At 43.5% G+C, this 26,139-nt stretch overlaps 1 protein-coding gene across 1 annotated transcript in view; it reads right to left on the bottom strand.

The window, feature by feature from the left end:
* LOC131928594 (protein still life, isoform SIF type 1-like) overlaps positions 1 to 26,139 on the bottom strand; it is a 110,738-nt gene that overhangs the window by 46,293 nt on the left and 38,306 nt on the right. The window lies entirely within an intron of this gene.

The raw sequence follows: 26,139 nt of genomic DNA, 5'->3' as shown, positions 1-26,139 counted from the left end.
AATAAATCATCGTTCGACCCATTGAGATTAATTTAACCTTGACACTTCAAGGTCAGCTCTACGTTACTCAGCCTTTACGTTCCTAGACTCGTGCTGGGAACCCATTAATGCTGGGTGGGCTCCAGGACGTCCGTAGACACGAACCAGTGACCTTACCTCGAGACTTCACAACTAGCACACGACCACGCGGCTCCGTGTGGTTATTTATACAACAAGGTCTTCCAAAAATACCCCAAAAAATGCAGGAATTCCTGCCGTGAATCTCTCAGCATCTCCATCAGATTCAGTTTCACCTCTGGAATATTCCAGAACATGTAAACTGACGTGAGCAGACGGCAATCAGACGTGAGCAGGTGGCGGGAGATACCGCTCGGGTGTGAAGCTGCGCGCGTGTTTATTTTCTTGGATCACGTGACGTCATCAGCACCTTCTGCAGGTGGAAGGTAACAATTTTTTACCTGTTCTAATTAGGCGGAGCTGATTAGCCATCTCGCTGGTTGATTGGCTGTTATGCCGAGCGGTGTTTTAATAATGCGAGGGCGTGACGAAAAATTATTTGTGTATTGAAATAGTGAGAGCGGAGTGGGCTAATTGTTTACAGTTTTGTTTGTCTTTTGGCGTCCTTGTGTTTTCTTTTAAACTTCACACTTCATGGTGTACATGGCTCCCCACTCCCACGCACAGCCCGGGGATGAGAGCCCCACTCCCACGCACAGCCTGATTCCACAATGAGAAAAGAACCTCACTCTCCACTACCACCACAGGATGTGCCCCCACTCCCCACCGACGCCAATCAGACTTGAAAAAAATCCTGACATCGCCATGTCAAGAACCAACAGACCACAGCATCAGATCTGGCACAATATTTCTACCGATATACTTAGCTGAACCTTTGTTTACACACACGGTTACTCCCCTTTCTTATTGCTTACGTCCCCTTAATCACCACGTTATCATGTGAGAAGGGCAACAACTCGAGCAATACAAGTGATCTATCTCTACATCTCAAGCCGGAGCGAGATGGCGTAGAGATTAGCCGCCTCGACCTTGACCCGTGAGCACTTGGCGACGTGTGAGAGAACAAGCGGTCTCTGGAGGTACACTAGAACGGAAGTCGAGAGATAAAAACTGCATCTATTAATAGCTACAGTATTTCATCATGAGTGGAGGGATTAAGTGTCGCTGGATCGGTTACTTGAGTATCGTTAAGGTACATGCGGTATCGATACGTAAAATCTCATATCGATATATTGACTGCATTTTCAAACATTTTGGAATTATGTTCTAGTCAGACTACAGGTCTGTCTCACTATTTCACCATTCCATAAATGTCTCACTATTTCACCTTCCTATAAATATCTCACTATTTCATCTTCCTATAAATGTCTCACTATTTCACCATGCCAAAATCGACATTATGTTTACACAACACAGCTTACAATGCTAAAAATAGAACATCGAATCTATACATCCAAATATCGAACAGCCGACCTTCTCTCCCACCCCACCCCACCCCAACCCACACCAGCCCTCCCCCACCCCACCCCACCCCACCCCTCCCCCACCCCACACCAGCCCTCCCCCACCCCACCCCACCCCTCCCCCACCCCACCCCACTCCAGCCCTCCCCCACCCCACCCATGCTAAATTCAAGCTGCACTCACAAGAAATTGGCCAGCAGTAAGGGGGTTAATTCATGCATTGTTTTTTCTGTATGGCGATTTGTTAGTTGACAGATGTAAAGAAAGGGTATGATAAATAACGTACAGCAACAAACATAGGGCTTTCAAATGGCCGTGTTCAGATATATACAGAGACGACTATCAGCAACTAATGCTAATGGGAAGACGACTACTGACAACTAATAACTAGGATAGCCAGACGTACACGACCCGTTCAACATAACTCACGTGATTAGTTAAGTACACGGCCATGGAGTAATGAAGGTTGGACGTTAGTCCCAGGGTCACCCAGCATGGTTCTCATGGGATATGGTTTAATATGGGAGATGGTGGCGCAGATATGCCTGTATTGGGGGGGGGGCTGCATTATGTAAATGAGCCTCACAGCTAACCAATAAAAAAACCAGTTAATTGTTTTAGAGGGAGACCCTGAGTGCAATGGGGAGATAATTTATTATTACTGCAAAGGGAGATAAAAAATAAAGGGCAGATAATGCAATAATGACCAGCTTGATTAGGGATGATATTAATTGGTGAATGTGGATTAGTAAATTAAAACTACATTTTAGGATTATTTTGTTCAATGTTGTGACAATGTGAAAACCATCTAACATTCACACACACACACACACACACACACACACACACACACACACACACACACACACACACACACACACACACACACACACACACACACACACACACACACACACACACACACACACACACACACACACACACACACACACACACACACTTTAATGGTAACGAAAGCTAGAACTCACAAGTACCTCTACACTGGACCTCGCCATATGCTTGTACTTACTACATTACATGGGGGGGAGGGGTTAGTTATTAGCAGTCTAAATTAAATAACTTGGGGGTGTGTGATGGAATGGGGGGTGGGGGAAGAAAAGCTGATATAGATGCCAGCCTGAATGAAATGAAGACCCCCAAGGTCCCTGTTGGGATCGGGATCTGATGAGACCAGAAGACCCACAAATGCCAGAAGTTTCAGTGCAGGAGAAAAAAAATTGCAACGTCATCGTGGTCAAAATTAGGGGTGAGAGGTCATGTAGGCAGGGCCCACAGTTCGGAGCCCAAAGTATTCAGAAACATCCCCCCCCCCCCGGGACACATGACTGTGGAGTACTTTGAAAGGTTTTTTGCTTCTAAACGAAACAAACTTTTTAACACACGTTGATGCACATCAAGGTACTAAAACAAAAGACTGAAGGTTGGGTAACACTCGCCTTTCCACCCCCTCCCGCCACTATAGCGCCGATAGACATCATTTGTTATATATGTAAAAACAAACTCACATCTTCCCCCACCTATATATATATATATATATATATATATATATATATATATATATATATATATATATATATATATATATATATATATATATATATATATATACTCACCGGCTACCAAATCATTCCTAAAGGTATATATATATATATATATATATATATATATATATATATATATATATATATATATATATATTTATATATTTATATATTTATATATATATATATATATATATTTATATATTTATATATATATATATATATATATATATATATATATATATATATATATATATATATATATATATATATATTCCACCTACTCATGGAAAACATACAACCTTTATGACCTACCCATAGAAATGAAGACTGAGATTGGGGTCAGAGTTTTAAAAGGAAGAAAATGGTCATCTGGGAAATGTCAGCTCTACGTTGTCATAGTAACCAAAAACAACAGGTCACTAACGCTCTCGGCCCTGTGCGCCCCATATTGAGCTATTTTCGTAAGATGTTACAATTCAGTGGGAGTTGTTGCCCCTGCGGTCTGTTGTTTATGTTTTGGTTCGGGAGCTTGGTCTTACGTTTGATGAGAACGGGGGGGGGGATGTGTGTGCGGGAGGGGGGATGGGGGGAAGTTACCTGAACATCGAACGTTCGAGAAGGTGAGAAGGTATGAGGAGAACTCGTAAGGTGAGAATAATGGGGAGAGAATCAAACACTCAGGGGCGGCGCTAGTTCGTGTGGTTGTGTGGTTGTGTGGTTGTGTGGCTATGGGGGGTGATGTTGACAAGCCCTGCTAGCTACAAGCGTTCACACGTGTGCCAGAAATATGTCTGATTCGTGTGTGGTCAACAGTGGCCGCGGCCCGTGGGTCAACACGGCACAGAGGGGGAAGGACAGATGGATCAATGGGGGGGGGGGGGGGGGGACAAACCAGGGCGTGGGGAGCGATTTGTGAAGGGAGCTACATCTTCAGGGACATTGCTACAAAATATTTCTGGAATTTAAACACGCTGGGAGATACAAGAAGATTCATACGTGAACTGGTGATTGCAGGTTGCTAATGAAATGTTAGTAGATTGCTAATTAAATCATAGCCAGTTGCTAATTAAATCATAGCAGGTTGCTAATTAAATCATAGCAAGTTGCTAATTAAATCATAGCAGGTTGCTAATTAAATCATAGTAGGTTGCTAATTAAATCATAGCAGGTTGCTAATTAAATCATAGCAGGTTGCTAATAAATTCATAGGAGGTTGCTAATTAAATCATAGCAGATTGCTAATTAAATCATAGCAAGTTGCTAATTAAATCATAGCAGGTTGCTAATTAAATCATAGTAGGTTGCTAATTAAATCATAGCAGGTTGCTAATTAAATCATAGCAGGTTGCTAATAAATTCATAGGAGGTTGCTAATTAAATCATAGCAGATTGCTAATTAAATCATAGCAGGTTGCAAGCTAAGCTGTTTAAATCACCATGAAAACATGAATTGTATTAACACCCAGTAAACGGTGACCGGCGCAATAAGCTTAAGGTTTGGGGTTTGTTTTGGGACTTTAAAAAATGGGATGACAACGCTAATGTCAACATTTGGCAACTTGGTCAAATTGTCAACACGGGTAAGCTGAATGTTATCAGGGCCACGACTTCAGGGTCGCAGATAAGAGGGAACCTTTTTCATCAGTCGGTTCGTAGATTGCAGAAGTGAGGTCACCGCTCTCCCATCCATGGCTCCCCCCCCCCCCCACACACACACACAAGTCCCCAGAACCCTATTACCCAAAGTTGATGTTCCTAAGTCAAGGGCAGTTAATAACCTCCCACAGGCAATCAATGAACCGTAATTATCCCCCCTGCAGCCAATCAAAGATAACCAGGCTAGCAAGTCTCACGGCACCCATTGCCAGGATTTATAACAGCATCGGTGCTGATGTGGAGGCTGGACAGTGGCCGAGGTAGATGGACCTGGCTAATTGGCTGGCCATGTCCAGATCACACTCGACCAGGCTTTAGCTCAGGGGTCACGTGATGTGTAAGATGGATCCCATGTTTGTGTAGATGTAGTAGAGCACAGCGGACGACTTGTGATTATAAGAAAATATTGCAGTGGCGCATTAACAGAAGATGATTTTACCACTATGTCTAGATGTCTCACCACCCTTTCTAAATGTATCACCACTCTGTCTGCAGGTCTCACTACCCTGTCTATCTTCCTCTGCATACACGTCTCACTATTCTGTCTATCTTCCTCTGCATACACGTCTCACTACCCTGTCTATCTTCCTCTGCATACACGTCTCACTACCCTGTCTATCTTCCTCTGCATACACGTCTCACTACCCTGTCTATCTTCCTCTGCATACACGTCTCACTATTCTGTCTATCTTCCTCTGCATACACGTCTCACTACCCTGTCTATCTTCCTCTGCATACACGTCTCACTATTCTGTCTATCTTCCTCTGCATACACGTCTCACTATTCTGTCTATCTTCCTCTGCATACACGTCTCACTACCCTGTCTATCTTCCTCTGCATACACGTCTCACTACCCTGTCTATCTTCCTCTGCATACACGTCTCACTACCCTGTCTATCTTCCTCTGCATACACGTCTCACTATTCTGTCTATCTTCCTCTGCATACACGTCTCACTATTCTGTCTATCTTCCTCTGCATACACGTCTCACTACCCTGTCTATCTTCCTCTGCATACACGTCTCACTATTCTGTCTATCTTCCTCTGCATACACGTCTCACTACCCTGTCTATCTTCCTCTGCATACACGTCTCACTATTCTGTCTATCTTCCTCTGCATACACGTCTCACTACCCTGTCTATCTTCCTCTGCATACACGTCTCACTACCCTGTCTATCTTCCTCTGCATACACGTCTCACTACCCTGTCTATCTTCCTCTGCATACACGTCTCACTATTCTGTCTATGTCTCACCACCCTGCCTACATGTCTCACCAACTGCTAAAAATCACACGTTGACAAACCTGTTGCATGTTGGTCACATGACCTGCCACCAACACTCAATAGACCCGGCTATTTGTGTTGGTATGGCAGCAACTCTGACAGTCACGCAAATCTCGTGAGTGTAGACCCAAAGTCTCGCAGGTCGAGAAGTTTCTATTGAGATAACCCGAGTGTTATCACGGGACAGCAGCTAGTTGGTCGCGATAAGGTCGTGCTGGACCCAGTCCACTTAGGTTGATACCATCGTCTTGTAGACTCGTCCAGTCGTAGGGTCAAGTGGAACGGTCAGGGGGCGCCAGGTTACAGAACTATGACACAGTACAGTGCAAGGGGAAATGACGATAATCTATGTAGCGAATGCCACAAGGTAAAAGATAATCTCTGTAGCTTTTCTCTTTGATATTACAGTCTTCTAGTTGTCAATGTCCTTTATGTCGGTCAACTATATGCTGGTTTCTAAATGTATATATTATATATATATATATATATATATATATATATATATATATATATATATATATATATATATATATATATATATATATATATATATATATATAATAAGTCTGATATTGATTTCACTACAGGAAATTTCAATGTGCAACGTTTTAAACTTTCGCCCAACACACTTTAAAAAAAAAAAATAAGACGCTTTAAAATTGCACATTATTGCCCATTAAAAATATATCTAGAATTTTTTTTTTTCTGACCGGCTTTCACGAAGACGAGCTCAATTGTGCTCAGACTTGTGGAAAGATCGAATTGATTGTGTGCACGCTGGCATAACATATATCCCTGCTAGATGCTGGTATTTTTAATTTGTTTCGAGAGTCTCAGGACAGTCACGTGATGTGTTTACTATGTGTGATCGCTTTGTTATTTTACTCTATGTCGTTGTGTTAGTATAACATTTACACGTAAAGTTACTGCATCAAGTAAAATTACCGCACCAATTGAAGTTACTGAACGGCTGAGTTGACTTTGCTTGAATAAAAATAAACTTTAAAAGGAATAAACTAACATTGTCATAAAACGGTCATGAATAGCACAGCAACATCGTCCGTAGGCTACATCAACACATCAAATCACTGTCAGCACATCAACACATCAAATCACTGTCAGCACATCAACGATCAACACATCAACAAGCCAACAACCAATACCAAAAACAATCAATCCATCCCCACAAATCCTAACTCTAATCTTGTCTTTATAGTTTATAACCACCGTGTGAGCTTCCCCTCCCCTACCTCTCCCCTTTTTAGCCCCTTCAAGCCTTGTGAATCTCATGCACAAATGTATGCAAATCTGTCGGAAATTCCCGATGGTTAGCCGGCTATTCAGAGCGCCCAGTTGTACGTCTGATGAAAATATCTGGAGGGTCTAGGGCGCTAAAACACCTCGGGGAGGGGACACGATCGATAACTCTAGCCAACTTCAGATATATTGTCTGGAGTTGTCTTTACAAACATAACCCGCGGTAGGCAATTTTTGTGTGTCTGGGCCACCAAGTCTGGTATATTTGGGGGAGGTGGGGTGGGGGGAGGGGGGTGGTAGGCTGATGCATGTAGCGAGATGGAGAGGGCAGGGGGAGGGGTGAATCGAGCACTTGAGATGTTAAGAATGAGTGGTTTCCCCTGTGAAAATTGGCACTTGGGAAATGGAAGAGGTAGAAGGAAAATGTAGAGAGTGAGGTGATCTATCTCACAGCTTGGGGGGGGGGGGGGGGGGGGGGGGTTCGGCTTGGGGAGGGGGATGGAAGAGGTAGAAGGAAAATGTAGAGAGTGAGGTGATCTATCTCACAGCTTGAGGGGGTTCGGCTTGGGGAGGGGGATGGAAGGAGAGATGCAGAGAGAGAGAGAGAGAGACAGAGGGAGAGAGAGATAGAGAGAGAGCTTATGGTTGATTTGAATTCGAGTTACCTGACGTACAACAGAGACAGCCCAGTGAGGCTGGTCGACCCCTTTGGATCACATGACCTCAACCCCCTAAGACTATGACTCCCAAAGAACACAAAGACCAAGGTCTCAGATCCGCCCCCCCCCCCCCCATGATTGTTTACAAAAAGCTAATTACTCAATACGCCACTAGAACGATAATGCCGAGACACTGACTACAAAGTCTTGAACAGATTTGTGAGGTTTGAAACTTTAGATTCTGATCATTGGAGAATTAATGTTCCATTTTTTTTTAAAAAAGTTTCGATGTTTCTAATTATTGTTTTAATTAAATGTTAATCTCATGAATGTCTTACACCTGATTTCAGACCACACAACGTGTCAAACTGTGTGGCCACTAGCAACATGGGACACACGATCAAGGGGCGCTCTACACACAATGGGAGGTTACCTAGTACCAGGAGACAAAGAAAAAAACGTTAGAATACTCTCCCTTTAGTTATGTGAGATGAAATACCCCTCAGTGTCGATTGTTTACGTGTGTAAGTGATATGCCCATGTTATAGATCGAGATTCAAATCCTGACCAGTGTATATGTGGGTGCTGTACTACCAGCAAATGATGACAAGTTTTTATACGACTCCACTGTTCCTCACAACCCCGCCAATGAGACCCAACTTTTTGTATGTCCTAAGTCTGTTTGTGTGTACATAGGTCTGTGTGTGTGTCCGTAGGTCTGTTTGTGTGTCCGTATGTCTGTGTGTCTGTATGTTTGTGTGTCCGTACGTCTGTTCGTGTGTCCGTAGGTCTGTGTGTGTGTCCGTGGGTCTGTGTGTGTGTCCGTATGTCTGTTTGTGTGTCCGTATGTCTGTTTGTGTGTCTGTACGTTTGTGTGTCTGTACGTTTGTGTGTCCGTACGTCTGTTTGTGTGTCCGTACGTCTGTTCGTGTCCGCCCTCATACAATTACTCACACCAACACAAACGACTCTCACCCCCAGCAACAAGTGCACGAGCAGCCCAAGGTCAGGTCCGGGTCACGCCGAAGGTCACGCTAACCTTGGTGTTACTTACACCACACGCACGGTGCAGGGCGGGGCAAGATCCGGTAAGTAGCTCGCGGCCACGGCTAGGTCAGGTCGACCTTTGAGCGGCTAAACAAACTCGACTGATCCTACAGGAGCAGCTGACATGTGACATTAGCTGCCATGTCATTTGATGACAAGTGTCATTCCACCAAACATACTTTCGGCTTTTTTTTTAATTTCGAAATTTTTTTTTTTTCAATAGCATTTTGTTCTTTAATAAAACTAGGATTCCCAGAAAATAAAAGTAGTTTACTTAATACCAGGGCTCATTTGAAAATAACTTCGCTAACCATAACATATAACTACCAAATTATCCTAACACCAACATATAACTACCAAATTATCCTAACACCAACATATAACTGCCATATTATCATAACACCAACAGATAACTGCCAAATTATCCTAACACCAACAGATAACTGCCAAATTATCCTAACACCAACAGATAACTACCATATTATCCTAACACCAGCACATATCCTAACCACCAGTAAACCACAGACTTACGCAGACGTCACCACCGAATGTACGAGTGCCAACACAATAGTCCCGCTACAGTTGCTTCAACACATGTCCACAGACCGATGTCACAGAAGAACCTCTAGAACATTCGGAGACCTCTCAGGCAACGGGTTGTTTCACAGACAAACGTCCATGTGATGGTGCGGCCCTCTAGACCCCCTCCCTCCCGCCTCCCTAACGTCCCATCCTCCTCCTCCACCCATCCTCACCCCCTCCCCCTCCCCTCTTCACATGGCCCTCGGATCGATTTGTGTGCGACCACCAGACTCTGTCGGCAGACACGTTTTTGATACATCTCTCAGCCTGCAGACTTTCAACACACAGACACGTTTTTGATACATCTCTCAGCCTGCAGACTTTCAACACACAGACACGTTTTTGATACATCTCTCAGCCTGCAGACTTTCAACAGGCGCTATACTCAGTGCTCAACATTAGGCATGCACACACACATCCACCCATATATATATATATATATATATATATATATATATATATATATATATATATATATAGTTGTACATATTAACACAAAATTGTACGTGCTGTTTTACCTCACCAGTTGGTCAAGTTTTAGGTCACCAGTTGGTCAAGTTTTAGGTTACCTCACCAGTTGGTCAAGAGTTTTAGTTACCTCACCAGTTGGTCAAGTTTTAGGTTACCTCACCAGTTGGTCAAGTTTTAGGTCACCAGTTGGTCAAGTTTTAGGTTACCTCACCAGTCAAGTTTTAGGTTACCTCACCAGTTGGTCAAGTTTTAGGTTACCTCACCAGTTGGTCAAGTTTTAGGTTACCTCACCAGTTGGTCAAGTTTTAGGTTACCTCACCAGTTGGTCAAGTTTTAGGTCACCTCACCAGTTGGTCAAGTTTTAGGTTACCTCACCAGTTGGTCAAGTTTTAGGTCACCAGTTGGTCAAGTTTTAGGTTACCTCACCAGTTGGTCAAGTTTTAGGTCACCAGTTGGTCAAGTTTTAGGTCACCTCACCAGTTAGGTAAAGTTTTAGGTTACCTCACCAGTTGGTCAAGTTTTAGGTTACCTCACCAGTCAAGTTTTAGGTTACCTCACCAGTTGGTCAAGTTTTAGGTTACCTCACCAGTTGGTCAAGTTTTAGGTTACCTCACCAGTTGGTCAAGTTTTAGGTTACCTCACCAGTTGGTCAAGTTTTAGGTTACCTCACCAGTCAAGTTTTAGGTTACCTCACCAGTTGGTCAAGTTTTAGGTTACCTCACCAGTTGGTCAAGTTTTAGGTTACCTCACCAGTTGGTCAAGTTTTAGGTTACCTCACCAGTCAAGTTTTAGGTTACCTCACCAGTGTGGTCAAGTTTTAGGTTACCTCACCAGTTGGTCAAGAGTTTTAGTTACCTCACCAGTTGGTCAAGAGTTTTAGGTTACCTTACCTGTTGGTCAAGTTTTATGTTACCTCACCAGTTAGGTAAAGTTTTAGGTTACCTCACTTAACACTTTAATCGCTGAGGTGTCCTCTTGCAACGACCTTGACTTACAAGTCACCACCACAACATCTTGACTTGGCTACACCGTTTGAGTGAGCAGCACATCAGCCATTACAAAGATTATTTTAATGTTATGTTTGCTAGTAAAAAAAAAATCTGGCCATCGGGTCAGACAAAGGTCGGGCCGGCCTCGTTTTGATAATCATCTGTTGGTGGTGCCACGCCTCCCTCTCGTCCTCAATCACACACACATACACACACACACACACACACATACACACACACACACACTGCATAAGAACACATCTCACAAGCAAATACACACATACCCACACAATCCTGTCACACATAGACACGTGTTTACAAATTATATCATACACCACACACTCACTCACACACACACACACACACACACCAGTCTAGGGGTGGGGCTGGCGACACAAGCTTGGAGAAAACCTCAGGCAAGTCGCTAACATAAAATAGAACTGATGTCATCTCAACCAATCACCGAGTTACCCTCCCCTTGACGCGCGTCATGCGTCTATTTTTAGACTCCGCAATTCCTGTCGAATCGAAGGAAATGGATTCTTGTATTTAAAAATGTCGAAATATTAGCGACATGAACAAGCTGTTTGGTAACGATTATAGACTAGACAAAAACTGTTGGTGCTTTAGTTTGCTTTGTTATATGTACGAGAGACAGAACACACGCCATTCTCAAATGGTGGTCATCAGTGGTCTCAAATGGTGGTCAATAGATGGTCTCAACGCGTGGTCACTCCCCCCCCCCCCCTTTCTTGTAATATAAGACTGAAAGCATGGTACACCCCCACCCCCCACCTTCAGATAAGACAAAATGTATCCTGGTCCTCTAAAAAGATTTCTAAGTGTGTGTGTGTGTATTTGAGTCAGTGTATGTGCGGCGCGTGCGTGTGTGTAAATGTGTGTGTGCGTCTGTGTGTGGAGTGGGAGAGCGAAATGGCGAACATGTCAGGCTGGACATGAACTATCGGCCCGACCCCCCCGGGGAGCTGTAGATGATAAGCCGGCTAATAGTGGGCAGGGACGTACATCAACCCCAGCGGGCTGTGGGGCTATTGGCCGCATCTGCATGTGGTGGGGGGGGGGGGGGGTGGGGGGTGGGGTCTGGTCGTATAAACTGATTAATCATTTATTAAGATAAAATGATGGCTGTGGTTTATGACTGCATGTTGACCTGAAGATGACTGCCGTGTAGTCATCAGTCATCTGCGTCAGTCATGTTGCAGTGATGTTGACTGCAATTTGACTGAGGCCAATGACTGCAGGTTACTGGTTAAAACTGCTATTACAAACTTAACGCAACAAACTAACATTATCTTGCTGCATGTATACAATATTCTTTATCTCATCTTGTGTGAATATACTGTTGTTGGTGGTGGTGTGGGTCTATACACACAACCTCACATTGATTTAAATGTACTTTAAAATATTTGGCATTTCCTTACCTACATAATAGTACCTTTAATAATTATCTTTTGGTTTTTCTTTATATCCCAGTCCTTATTTGCCGGGATAACACCGGGATAATGCTGGGATGATGCCGGGATAACGCCGGGATAACGCCGGGATATGCACGGCCAGCAACAATTGGGAGATCTAATTAACGAGCTTTTGTCCTTAGGCCACGTCGTCAGCTGACATGACGGACATCACGTGGCTTCAACTGGACAATCGATTGGACGGGTCTCATTCGTTTATACAGCAACAATGTAGGCAGGGTGTACAGGCAGGGTGTACAGGTAGGGTGTACAGGACATCACGTGGCTTCAACTGGACAATCGATTGGACGGGTCTCATTCGTTTATACAGCAACAATGTAGGCAGGGTGTACAGGCAGGGTGTACAGGCAGGGTGTACAGGCAGGGTGTACAGGCAGGGTGTACAGGCGGGGTGTACAGGCAGGGTGTACAGGCGGGGTGTACAGGACATCACGTGGCTTCAACTGGACAATCGATTGGACGGGTCTCATTCGTTTATACAGCAACAATGTAGGCAGGGTGTACAGGCAGGGTGTACAGGCAGGGTGTACAGGCAGGGTGTACAGGCGGGGTGTACAGGCAGGGTGTACAGGCGGGGTGTACAGGCGGGGTGTACAGGACATCACGTGGCTTCAACTGGACAATCGATTGGACGGGTCTCATTCGTTTATACAGCAACACTATAGGCAGGGTGTACAGGCAGGGTGTACAGGCAGGGTGTACAGGCAGGGTGTCACAGCAACACTACAGGCAGGGTGTACAGGCAGGGTGTACAGGCAGGGTGTACAGGCAGGGTGTACAGGCAGGGTGTACAGGCAGGGTGTACAGGCAGGGTGTACAGGCAGGGTGTACAGGCAGGGTGTAGCAGGATGTACAGGCAGGGTGTACAGGCAGGGTGTAGCAGGATGTACAGGCAGGGTGTACAGGCAGGGTGTACAGCCAGGGTGTACAGGCAGGGTGTACAGGCAGGGTGTAGCAGGGTGTACAGGCAGGGTGTACAGGCAGGGTGTACAGGCAGGGTGTAGCAGGATGTACAGGCAGGGTGTACAGGCAGGGTGTAGCAGGATGTACAGGCAGGGTGTACAGGCAGGGTGTACAGGCAGGGTGTACAGCCAGGGTGTACAGGCAGGGTGTACAGGCAGGGTGTAGCAGGGTGTACAGGCAGGGTGTACAGGCAGGGTGTACAGGCAGGGTGTAGCAGGATGTACAGGCAGGGTGTACAGGCAGGGTGTACAGGCAGGGTGTACAGGCAGGGTGTACAGGCAGGGTGTACAGCCAGGGTGTACAGGCAGGGTGTACAGCCAGGGTGTACAGGAAGGGTGTACAGCCAGGGTGTCACATCTAAATTGTAGACATGCTCGTCATAAAAAGTGAGAGTTAAGGTTGCTGGTATCCTGGTTGTCAGGGTAAACCTCAACATTCTCTTGTTGGATGCTCTGTATGTTGATTGGTTGGTTTGAAGGCGACCTTGAAGATGTTGTATGTTGATTGGTTGGTTTGAAGCCCACCTTAAAGATACTGTATGTTGATTGGTTGGTTTGAAGGCGACCTTGAAGATGTTGTATGTTGATTGGTTGGTTTGAAGGCGACCTTGAAGATACTGTATGTTGATTGGTTGGTTTGAAGCCGACCATTGCAGACACTACCTTTTAACAACATTTGGACCAAGTGTCCATGCCACATCACTCCGTCTGGTAATCACATTTAGAGTTGCTTGCCCTCCCCCACTCCCCCACCCCCTAAAGCCCTCATCAATCACACACCCCCAACATTATCCCACCATCCCTACGTCACTTCCGATCGTTGACCAGTTGAATCTGTTACCCCCCCCCCCCCCACACCCGCAGTAATCGCTTGTCCTTTCTATTTGCCGGCTCTGATTGACCATTGATTTGACCACCGGAAGTTGGGGTCAGCCCATCTCCCGGACACAATCCGGACAGTCAATGTCCGTGTCCGCTAGCATGGCTTTAATGACCGGCCGGACTTTTTGACACTTGTGTCGGCGTTGGTGATACAGTGTCCGGTTAGTCATCTTATGCCCACTACACAATGCCCACCATTCTAATGCCCACGATGAAGTTCCCACCACCAATTGCCCACCAATATATGCCCACAAAAAAAACTAATGTTATCAGCGACGGTCACATTCGCTGATATAAATATCTGCTTTATTTACGTCTGCTGTGACGTCACATTCGACCAACCAATGGGATCCACTCATTTCGAACATCATCAACCCTTGTGAATACAGCCTACCGGTGTGTAATTTAACAACCGTTCCGCATCGGATTCTATTAAAACTAAACTGAGCTTGCAATTGACCATCTGAACTGGCCATTACCCTAAACCTAAATGTAACCACTGCATAAACGTTGACCAGCTGATGCTAGACCGTGACATGGGACAGTTTTACTCGACTGTCTCCCTGAACTCTGACCCCTTGTGACCCGACCTCTAAGATCTGGACATCTCTAGAGCTGCATCTGCAAATATCCCACACGTCTGACGTCACAGAAGCCAAAAAAGATTTAATTGCAGCCTAAATTTTAAAGTTTGGCTTGCGTGAAAAAAAAATTTAAAAATCAATCTCCACCACTGCTGAGAATGTGGGACCAAAAAAAACGAAACTCAATTTTGTCCAAATGTCACATGCAAGGCGACATTTTGTCCACATGTCACATGCAACGCGATGAACGTGATCAAAACGCCGTGTGGTCAATTGAACGCATTGATAATTTTTTAGTCATTTTTTTTTTATTTTCAGGAAAATGGGGCTGTTCTGGTCAAAAAAATGTTTTTAGCTTCTAGGTGCCCGCGTGCTTGTGTGTGACCTTGAACTTTTTTTTTCTTCCGGGGTCAGGGGTCATCGCATCTGAAATCGATGTTGACAAGCACGTCGTTTGTAATTTTTATAATGGGAAGGCGGATAACTCTGATTAATTTCAGGAGAAACTGCTAGCAGACGATGTCGGGCAACTTTTTGAAAGAAACGTTAGAACGGCGAGGATGTGGGTTTAGTGTAATTGGATTAACCAGTGCGACATTTGGACAAGATTTGAAAGATAAAAAGTAGAAAATAATCCCCCCCCCCCCACCTTACACACAAACTTGTGTGAGTTGATTGCGTTTTTGAGTGTTCAGAAAACGTGTGGGGAGGGGGGAGGAGCTGTGTGAGAATGGAACAAACAAGTTCTAATGCCAACAAAATCTGGCCAATGTTCTGGCGGAAATGACGTCAGATTATTTTAAACGCAAAGTCCTCCTTTCAAAGTCCTCCTTTCAAAGTCATCCATTCGTAAATTGAGTTTGGCTTTTTGTGGAAACGGGACCATGGTCTTGTGTGCACTGGTTGAGTGTGTGTGGGGGGGGGGGTGCGGAGGGATGGGGTGTGAAAGTTTTACAATGAGAATTGAAAGGGACGTTAAACACGTGACAACCAGACACACTTGTTGTGGGTTCGAATACTGATCAAGCCAGGAATTGGATTTAAATTGACTGTCAGTTTCAGGAGGAGGGGGGAGGGGGAAGGGAGGATGGGGGAGGTTCTGTACAAGACAATGAACCGGTGATCTAATCATGCTTGTCTTGGCGTCCAGTAACATTTAAACGACCCACATCCAGTAAGATTAGGACGACCCCAGTATAAACGACCCCCATCCAGTAAGATTGGGACGACCCCAGTATACCACCAGAAACTACGGATCGAAGGAACCCTCCAACCAAAAAGAGAAAATTTCCAACAGGATGTGATGTCATCTATCGCCCTGACATTAGACCTTATCAAGGTCACACGAAAAGCTGGCTAATCCATCCGAGAATCTCCAGGGTTTTGTTGGGTCATCAAGTGCAAGAAAACGACAACCCAAATCATTGGCTGTAGAAGTCCAACGTGGCAACATGTCCTGGCCACCGACTAGGAAGTTGCAGGTCGCGACTTTTAAAGCTCACAACAAATCTTGCAACTCACATGAATGACGTATTGAACTAGAATGGTAACATAAAACATGTTTTGAAACAGTTCTTACATAACGTAGCGTGTTGACTTAAGCGAGCAACTGTTTAGTGACAAGTCTAGAGAAATAGTGTACACAAGGTACAGGCACATTTGAAAGTAGATTCCAGGCTTGACGGAATTCTGGGAGCGTTATTATTCCGACCTTGACCCTGGTGTTCCCAGCCCTAGAGGTCACACGACCCTCACCCTTGACGTCTGCAGCTCAACACTCGAGGAAAACCTCAATCAAAGACTCGACATAAAAACTAGGGGTTCTCATCTTATGTAGGGATTTAGTGGGGTGGCGGGGGGGGGGGGGGGGGGGGATTTCAATGCTGGAGCCATTTTTTCAAAGGTCAAACAAAAACTATATTGAAATCTTCCAACATTCATCTCGCTGCAATATACATAAATCCCTACAATATATATATATATATATATATATATATATATATATATATATATATATATATATATATATATATGTGTGTGTGTGTGTGTGTGTGTGTGTGTGTGTGTGTGTGTGTGTGTTTATCGGAGAGTCAGTTTTCTCACCCAGAGTCTTAGCGTCTCCGGAGCAACGCACGGAAAATAATTTTCCAGCATATTCTAGGCCTGCATCACCACCCACCTTGTGTCCCAACACCCACAGCCAGCCAGTAGTAACCTGCAGCAAGACACGCACGTAGTGGCCCCACACAGGCAAGTGGTCAGTGTGCTTTAGGCTATCTACACAAAGTTTCCCCCTACTCTAGTGTCACCCACCATAGGGTTGCGAGGTTGTCACAGTGTGGTTGTCACATTAGGGTTGTCAAGGCGGATGAAATTGGCTGAAACGTACCATCATAAAACAATCGTGCTCCAATAAAAGGCTTCAATGACGTCAAGTAAATCAAATAGAAATCCCCGGGTCTCTCTGGGAGGGAGGGGGGGGGGGGCGTGGTGTTAAATTAATATCGAGCCTGGAAATGGCCGACCGTCCAATAAGATTTTAATCAAGGGAGATAAACTAATATTGAGAAACAGTGACCCCGACTTCTCATCAGGGCTTGTGTCTGGGTACCGGCCCCCACCCTCGCCTCCCCACCCCCTTCTCTCCTCTAAACACAAGAGCATCTCCACATTCAATGGCCCAGGGGTCAGACTCGCATTGATCCATCTCCCCCTCTCATCATCGCCTTCTCCTCTATATATCTCCAGCTAATGTCTCCTATTCCATCCCCTCTTTTGTGCATAATCTAGAATTAATCCCCCCCCCCTCACACATGTCAATACCTAATCTAACAAATGTCTCTTATGTAAAAAAAAAATTAAAAATAAATAAACAACAACTGCTAAAACAATAGAGTGAAAGGTGGGGGTGGGGTGTAGAAGATATAATATAGTGCCAATGAAAAATGATGATTATAAACATCACAAAACAACGAACTATTCCTTTGTTTTGCTTTATTAAAGATGGTTGTAGTTTATGTTATATCATCTATGAACCTCTCATAAATCTCTGTAACAATGTATATGTTACGAACCTCTTATAAACCTGTCAATCAAAGTATATGTTATGAACCTCTTATAAACCTGTGTAACAATTCATATCGGTATCACCTCATGCCACAAGTCCACCATTCCCTGTAGATCAACATACAAAATACGTACAAAAACCACCTCCGTGAATGGTCCATCCCTATCCTCCCCCCATCCTCACCTCATCAGGACCCCCCCCCCCCCCTCCCCAATCTGTATTACCTCACAAGCTCAGGGTGTAAGAGAATAATGTTTAAATGTCGCTGGATTAAATCCCTAGATCGATATGTCAGATCGATTTCGCCTCCCACCCCACCCGCTCCCCCATCCCACGTCCAGCGTTTACTTCTTAAATTTTACCATTGGGGAATTCACCGACGGTCAAGTTTACGAGCGGGAAAATATATCAAACAAGACTTCACCCCCGGAAAATATATCAAACCAGACTTCACCCCCGGAAAATATATCAAACCAGACTTCAACCCCCGGAAAATACGCCAGTCTGGCACCCTCCCACCCGCGAAAATTTAATCCAAGAACAATGGATAGCAATACCGTGAGCCATGGGCCAACCCAGATCTCGACAAATCACGTCCATGTACCCAGATCTCGACAAATCACGTCCATGTACCCAGATCTCGTCAAATCACGTCCATGTACCCAGATTTCGTCAAATCACGTCCATGTACCCAGATCTCGACAAATCACGTCTATGTACCCAGATCTCGTCAAATCACGCCCATGTACCCAGATCTCGACAAATCACGTCCATGTACCAACCCAGATCTCGACAAATCACGTCCATGTACCCAGATCTCGTCAAATCACGTCCATGTACCCAGATCTCGTCAAATCACGTCCATGTACCCAGATCTCGACAAATCACGTCCATGTACCCAGATCTCGACAAATAACGTCCATGTACCAACCCAGATCACGACAGATCACGTCCATGTACCCAGATCTCGACAAATCACGTCCATGTACCAACCCAGATCTCGACAAATCACGTCCATGTACCAACCCAGATCTCGACAAATCACGTCCATGTACCAACCCAGATCTCGACAAATCACGTCCATGTACCCAGATCTCGACAAATCACGTCCATGTACCCAGATCTCGTCAAATCACGTCCATGTACCCAGATCTCGACAAATCACGTCCATGTACCCAGATCTCGTCAAATCACGTCCATGTACCCAGATCTCGACAAATCACGTCCATGTACCCAGATCTCGTCAAATCACGTCCATGTACCCAGATCTCGTCAAATCACGTCCATGTACCCAGATCTCGACAAATCACGTCCATGTACCCAGATCTCGACAAATCACGTCCATGTACCAACCCAGATCACGACAGATCACGTCCATGTACCCAGATCTCGACAAAGCACGTCCATGTACCAACCCAGATCTCGACAAATCACGTCCATGTACCCAGATCTCGACAAATCACGTCCATGTACCCAGATCTCGACAAATCACGTCCATGTACCAACCCAGATCTCGACAAATCACGTCCATGTACCCAGATCTCGACAAATCACGTCCATGTACCCAGATCTCGACAAATCACGTCCATGTAATAAACGTACCGGAAAAAGCCGGCTGCCGGCTGGAGTTTTTAAAAAAGTGACAATTCGGTCCCAAGGAAAATGTGGGTGTCGGGTTGGTTCGACCTGTGACGTCACACTCTGATTTGGTCAGTTTTACCTCCCCCCCCCCCCCCAATTCTGTCTCAACAGGTCCGATAACTTTGTAACCAAGAGAACTTCCGGTTGGACGGTTGGGGGGGGGGGGGGGGGGGGTCAAGCAATATCGTCCACCCAGGGGACATTAGGCCAAGAACAGTTCCGTCAGAATAAATCTGGCTAGTGTTGTGACAGGTTGTTGGTGCCAGACTGGCTCATGTCTGGTTGGCGTTTGGTGGTTGTGAGTTATTGGTGTTGGTGGTTGTGAGTAATTGGTGTAGGCGTTTGGTGGTTGTGAGTTATTGGTGTTGGTGTTTGGTGTTTGTGAGTAATTGGTGTTGGTGTTTGGTGTTTTTGAGTAATTGGTGTTGGTGTTTGGTGTTTGTGAGTAATTGGTGTTGGTGTTTGGTGTTTGTGAGTAATTGGTGTAGGCGTTTGGTGTTTGTGAGTAATTGGTGTAGGCGTTTGGTGTTTGTGAGTAATTGGTGTAGGCGTTTGGTGTTTGTGAGTAATTGGTGTTGGTGTTTGGTGTTTGTGAGTAATTGGTATTAGTGTTTGGTGTTTGTGACTAATTGGTATTAGTGTTTGGTGTTTGTGAGTGCTTTTTGTGCGTGTGTGATGTGTTTGTGTGTGTTTGATGTGTTTGAGTTTGAACTTGTTTGATGTTTTTACATGCGATGTTTGTGCAGTGTTTTTGTGTTCATTATAACTTGCGTTTGTTTATTTATGAAGTGAATGACGGGATGGCAGAGAAAAACTTACTGGTGCTAAATTCTCTTTGATCCTCAACAAAAAAATAATTAACATGTATTGATGCACCTAATTTAAAAATGATGGGGGTGTGGGGCGGAGGACGAGAGAGAGGGGGGGGGCATTTCGATTTCAAGCAATTGATCTTATTCCGTTTCTTTCATTAAAAGTTAAAAGTTTAGGTTTAATTAAAGTTAGATCACTTGTGGTGGTAGACTGGACAGGAAGTAGGCGGATCTGACTCCTCCCCTATCACGTGATGTAAGACACTACCCACGCGTACTTCCTGTCACGCGCAGTCAACATGTTGTCCAGACACGTGACATACCACGTGCAGACACCGTGTCACGATGACCTGGAATTTTCTGGAATTTTTTCTCGGTGAGTCCCGGAGTTCACCACCTGCTTGTCGTCATGGCAACATGACGCAGTCTCAGAACCATTAGGCAATTCATGACCGTCTGAAATTCTCATGGAGCAAAAACATTTTTATAGACCTCAAACCACGTCCCCGGCAAATGTTTCCGTCCAGGTACCCCGCCCCTTCTTCTTGCACAACACATTTAAAGAATATTTACCCAATTCAATAGCCCATACACAGACTCAAATACACAGATACATACACACAAACATACACTAACATTTGGTGGTGTCACACACTGCTACTAGATCTAAATTATGTTTAAGAGACCTGTCCTTTAGCGACATTACGACCCCTCATTATTACTTTGAGCGTTATCTCCATGGTAACGCTAACTTCCTCATTTCGTCCACGTGACTTCAAACCTCATCTTCTCCCAGTTGACCCCTAGCTCTCGCCATCTGACCTTTGACCTCTAACTCTGGTCACCCTGGACTTTAAGAACCTCCCTTTAGATTGTCTCCCTTCGATAAAACGCAGTTAATAATTCATGCATATTCGGGCTTATTCCCACTTTAGTGAGTTATTCTATTAGTTGTAACAAGTTTGACAACTAGATGGCTATTTTTAGTTGCTCGACCCGGAAGTCGATCTGTAAATAGGTTATTTAGTATGCTGAAAGTGTGAATGAAAACATAGCGAGCAATATTCTGTGATCAATGCAATAAAGGAACATTAGAAGACATACAGACATAAGGACATACAAATATACCATCATACAGACAAACAATACGAAATACAGATAAAATAAATATATATTCAGACGTACAGGTGTACAATAAAAAGAATACAGAAATTCCCACATTCAGACATTTAGATAATAAAGAAAGACATAAATAGAGACAAACACACAAAGACATAAAATATAGTCTGGAAGACATATGTACATACAGACATATATTCATATAGAAATACAGATATAACTACACACTTTAGGTCAGATAATACATATGACAAGCAGACAATACGATACATATACATATCTATACAAATAGACAGAAATACATATACAGATGTCCTTTCAGAAATACATATATACAGACAAACATACAGTTATACAGACGAACATATCGACATTCAAAAGATATACAAAGAGACCTACAGATATATAGATTTAAAGATAAACTGACGGAAATACACATAGACAGACAATGCGACCAATGAATATACAGGCGGACTTGATGACAGAGCTTAATTGAATCTAATCTGTCACACAATTAGATAAAAACATAAACAGGCCACGGATGAATGAGCAGATAGCTTGAATAGATTAATGAAATAGATGAACGTTGGATCAGTACACGACAAGACTCAGTGATAGGACGAGAGATCTGCTGTACCCAGTGATCTGCGGCTGGTTGTTCGGGCTGGCGAATCGTGCGGTAATTTCTGGAATTTTCTGCAGCTGTTTTCGTGTTAGGGTGAGCGATGATGTTTTTACCGTCTGCTCCAAAAACAACACGCCACGTCCTGCCTGCAACTAGCAGACTTCAAACGTTTTATATTAGCCCAACCAAAAAACTTGTATCGTCGGCTGCTCGACTTTGATGTGAAGAGTAACAAACTTTTTTTTAGCCTTTTGATTCCTAAACTTTCACCGTTCTAAATTTTAATATTTTAACCTTTTAAGATTAAAATGTTAACCTTCTCAATTCTAACAAGCACAGCTTTTTTATTTTATTTCTCTTGATTGCTAGCGTGATGGTTTATGATCTTTTATCCTATCCCATAATTTCTTATAATGAAGTGCACTGGATGCTATGAGATCAATATTCGCTTAGTTTGCGATTGAAGCTTATCTGTGGACTTATGTATGTGTGGTTGTTATATGGTGTGTGGTTTAAGTGGTTGTGTGTATGGTGTGAGTGGTTGTGTGTATGGTTTGTGTGGTTGTGTGTATGGTGTATGTGGTTGTGTGTATGGTGTATGTGGTTATGTGTATGGTGTGTGTGGTTTTGTGTATGGTGTGTGTGGTTGTGTGTATGTTGTGTGTGGGTGTGTGTATGTTGTGTGTGGTTGTGTGTATGTTGTGTGGCTAACTTATGTGACTATGATGTATGGTGTGTGTGTGTGTGGTTATGTGTATGTTGTGTTGTGTTGTTGTATGTATGGTGTGTTGTTGCTTGTGTGGATGTATGTGGGTGCGTTATGTGGCGTGTGGTAGTGTGTTTGTTCTAATGTTTAATAGAGTAATTGTGTGGTTGTCACCCTGACCAAGACACCAACCGGCCTCTTGTGCTGGACAGACAACTTCAACTTTTCCTACCCCCCTACCACACATCAATCATTCCCTTCCCCCATTCACCGCCCTATATCTTAGAGTGCCAACACACTGTTATCAGCGCTATAGAAATATCCCATCATTATCCCATAATCCTAAAATATCAAACAAAAACGAATAGAATTTCGGGAAACTAAATACAACGATTAAGTTATTGGGCCAGACGATGTCGTCTCCCTTGTTTCTTCTTATCTCCCCTGGAGGATTAAATTCTCTGTCCGCGCATATGTATATATATATATATATATATATATATATATATATATATATATATATATATATATATACTAGCCGTCCCGGCCAGGCCCTGTCCTGGCTTCTGTGAAAAACCTTTCTGTTAAAGACCATTACCTGTGTGTTGAGTAATCATCATAAACCCGGCGTTGCCCACCCAAACCACAACCAACCAAAACCAAAACAACAAAACGCAAACATAACGCTAACACAATTACAAATACAAACGAAAACAAAAACCTAACAACAAACCCAACCACAACCACAAACACCAATACAAACACAAAGAAAAAACAAACAAAAAAGCAAACGAAAACAAAAACCTAACAACAAACCCAACCACAACCACAAACACCAATACCAACAATAACAACAAAAAAAAAAAAACGAAAAAGCAAACGAAAACAAACCAAATCCAAACGCAAAACCAACCAAAAACACAAATACAAACCCAAAGAAAAAAACACAAACAAAAACGAAAAAACAAAAAACAAAAACGAACCAAATCAAACCGCAACCACTAACGCAAACCCAACCTAAACACAAAGAAAACACTAACGCGAACATAAACGCAAAGTGCTCAGTCTAGCCCGGGGCGGAATCGCCTGTTTTAGCTTAATAAACGACTATAGTACCCCAACTTATTCATAGTCTTTTGCACTCACTTAAACGAACGCGCCTGTTTCAATTTAATGAACAATTATAATACTACAAATTTCCCCATTAGTATACGATGTGAATAAAATGTAATAAAACAGAGGGGGGGGGGGGGGGGGGTGCACGACCGTGCACGCCGCGACGGGCATTAACTCAGCCCTGTCAAGCTGTACTTTTATTAGTAGCTTTGACAAATTGACTTGTGTAAAGTGACGCGAGAAAATGACTTATAAAGTGACTGGAGTTTTGGTATTTATCTATATATATAATTCTCTTCTGGGAGCCGTTAGAAAACAAGCTGCAAGCGCGCGCCTTGCAGTCCCCTCTCTTCCTCGCTATCGCTCGTTAGCTTATAAAACAACTCAGTAAAGACACAACTTGGATTGGTCTATTCCTGGTCATGGACCAATTTAAAAAATACAATGGTGCTATTTGATTGGCTGGAAAACAATGTGTTGCTGACATACATTCATCGAGAGAATTTGTTTCAAATAGAAATATCGTGATTTTTAAAAAATAGAAATCTGAAGTATATGGAGCATTTCTAGGTTTAAATATAATAACAAAGCTCTAGTTAGAAGAAAGAAAATAAGCATAGCCTGTAATGGTGAACATGTTCTAACTTCTTCGATTCACAACACTTATTATTTGACCACCCCACCTTTGCATACCCCCTCTCACCCTTGGATTTCCCCACCCTACCATTGCATGCCCCTACCCCACCCTTGGATTTCCCCACTCCACCCTTGTACACCCCCCCCCCCCCGCTAAAAGTCTAAGCTTGTCGTCTAGATCCCCAAAGGATGGCATTTGTACCGACTGGCCTAAGTCTTTAACAGCCACAAGTTGGGATTAGGATTAGCGTCAGGATTAGGCTACACGACTACATCAGCAGTCGGTCACAGAGCATTGGCTTTACGCGATGCTAGGTCAAGTACTCTGGTGGTTGAGTAGTTAACAGTTTAGCTATAGGCTGATGGAAGGGGTTTTTAATTATATCAGTACATTTCGTGCTTGTGTGCGTTGGATTGGGGGGAGGGGGTGAATTAGCATGGATGTAGAGATACGCTTTAGTATCAGGTCAATTAATTTGTGTAATCAACGAGTACAAAACTATCCGTCACACATCAAAACCGACAGCTACGTACACTGACCACACAATTCTCTAGCTAAAACTGTGTGTGGTCAGTCATTGCTCCGACCCTCGGTCTTTTTTTTTTTTTTTTTTTTTAATGTTTGAAAACATTTTATGTGACCAGCCCCTGTATTTTACACAGGGTACGTGCAAGTAAAATAGATAAATCTGAAACATTAAATACACATTCAAGTTGTAAGGAATGTTTTATCAGCTGCTTTTTTAGTCCAAGATACAAAAAAAAGAAGTAACGAACACTCGTGGTAAATATTTGAGAATTACCACTCATATCTATTAATAATTGAAGAAGTGAACTTCACCTTTCTGTTGCTGTATACTTTAAAATCAAACAATAATTAGACTTGAGAAGGGGCGAGGAACAGAATTGTTCAGGCTAAACAAAATAATAATCAAGACAAAAGCTGAAGGTGCTAGCTACCAGAAAATCTGAGGAAATTGTTTTTGGAAAAAAAACTATCTGATAATGTTGATTTAGATTGATTACTTCCCTTAAAAAATACCACTCGATTACTTCCCTTCCTTGACATAAGATATTTCACCACAGAGAGCTAATGAAAACCACGTGACAGATAGGACTTTAAAAACCTAACCCGCAAATCTTTCATGACCCACGAACGAGAGCGGAAAAAAATTTGGATTAAGTGTTCGTATAAAGTCGGCTCACTGGCTTAAAATAATTGAAGTTAAATATGTTGCCTGAAATTGGTGTGTGGGGTGCAAGATAAATGCTCCATAGTCCTGTGGCTGTGTTGGTGTGTATTTATTTGTGTGTAGTTGTTTTAATGTGTGTCATTATTTGTGTGTAGCTGTGTCTTAATGTGTGATTATATAAAAGTGGCTATTTGTATGTTGGTGTTTAGCGTTGTGTTGACTATTTGTGAGTGTAGCTCTATATGAGCTTTAGGGTCTGTTTATACTTTAGTCTATATAAATTGTTTCTACTTTAGTCTATATAAAT

The sequence above is a fragment of the Physella acuta genome, unplaced genomic scaffold (assembly GCF_028476545.2).
Source record: "Physella acuta isolate Inbredline_101_S28 unplaced genomic scaffold, ASM2847654v3 ptg001524l, whole genome shotgun sequence".
Taxonomy (NCBI): Eukaryota; Metazoa; Mollusca; class Gastropoda; family Physidae; genus Physella; species Physella acuta.
This window is presented reverse-complemented; position numbering and strand designations above follow the sequence as displayed.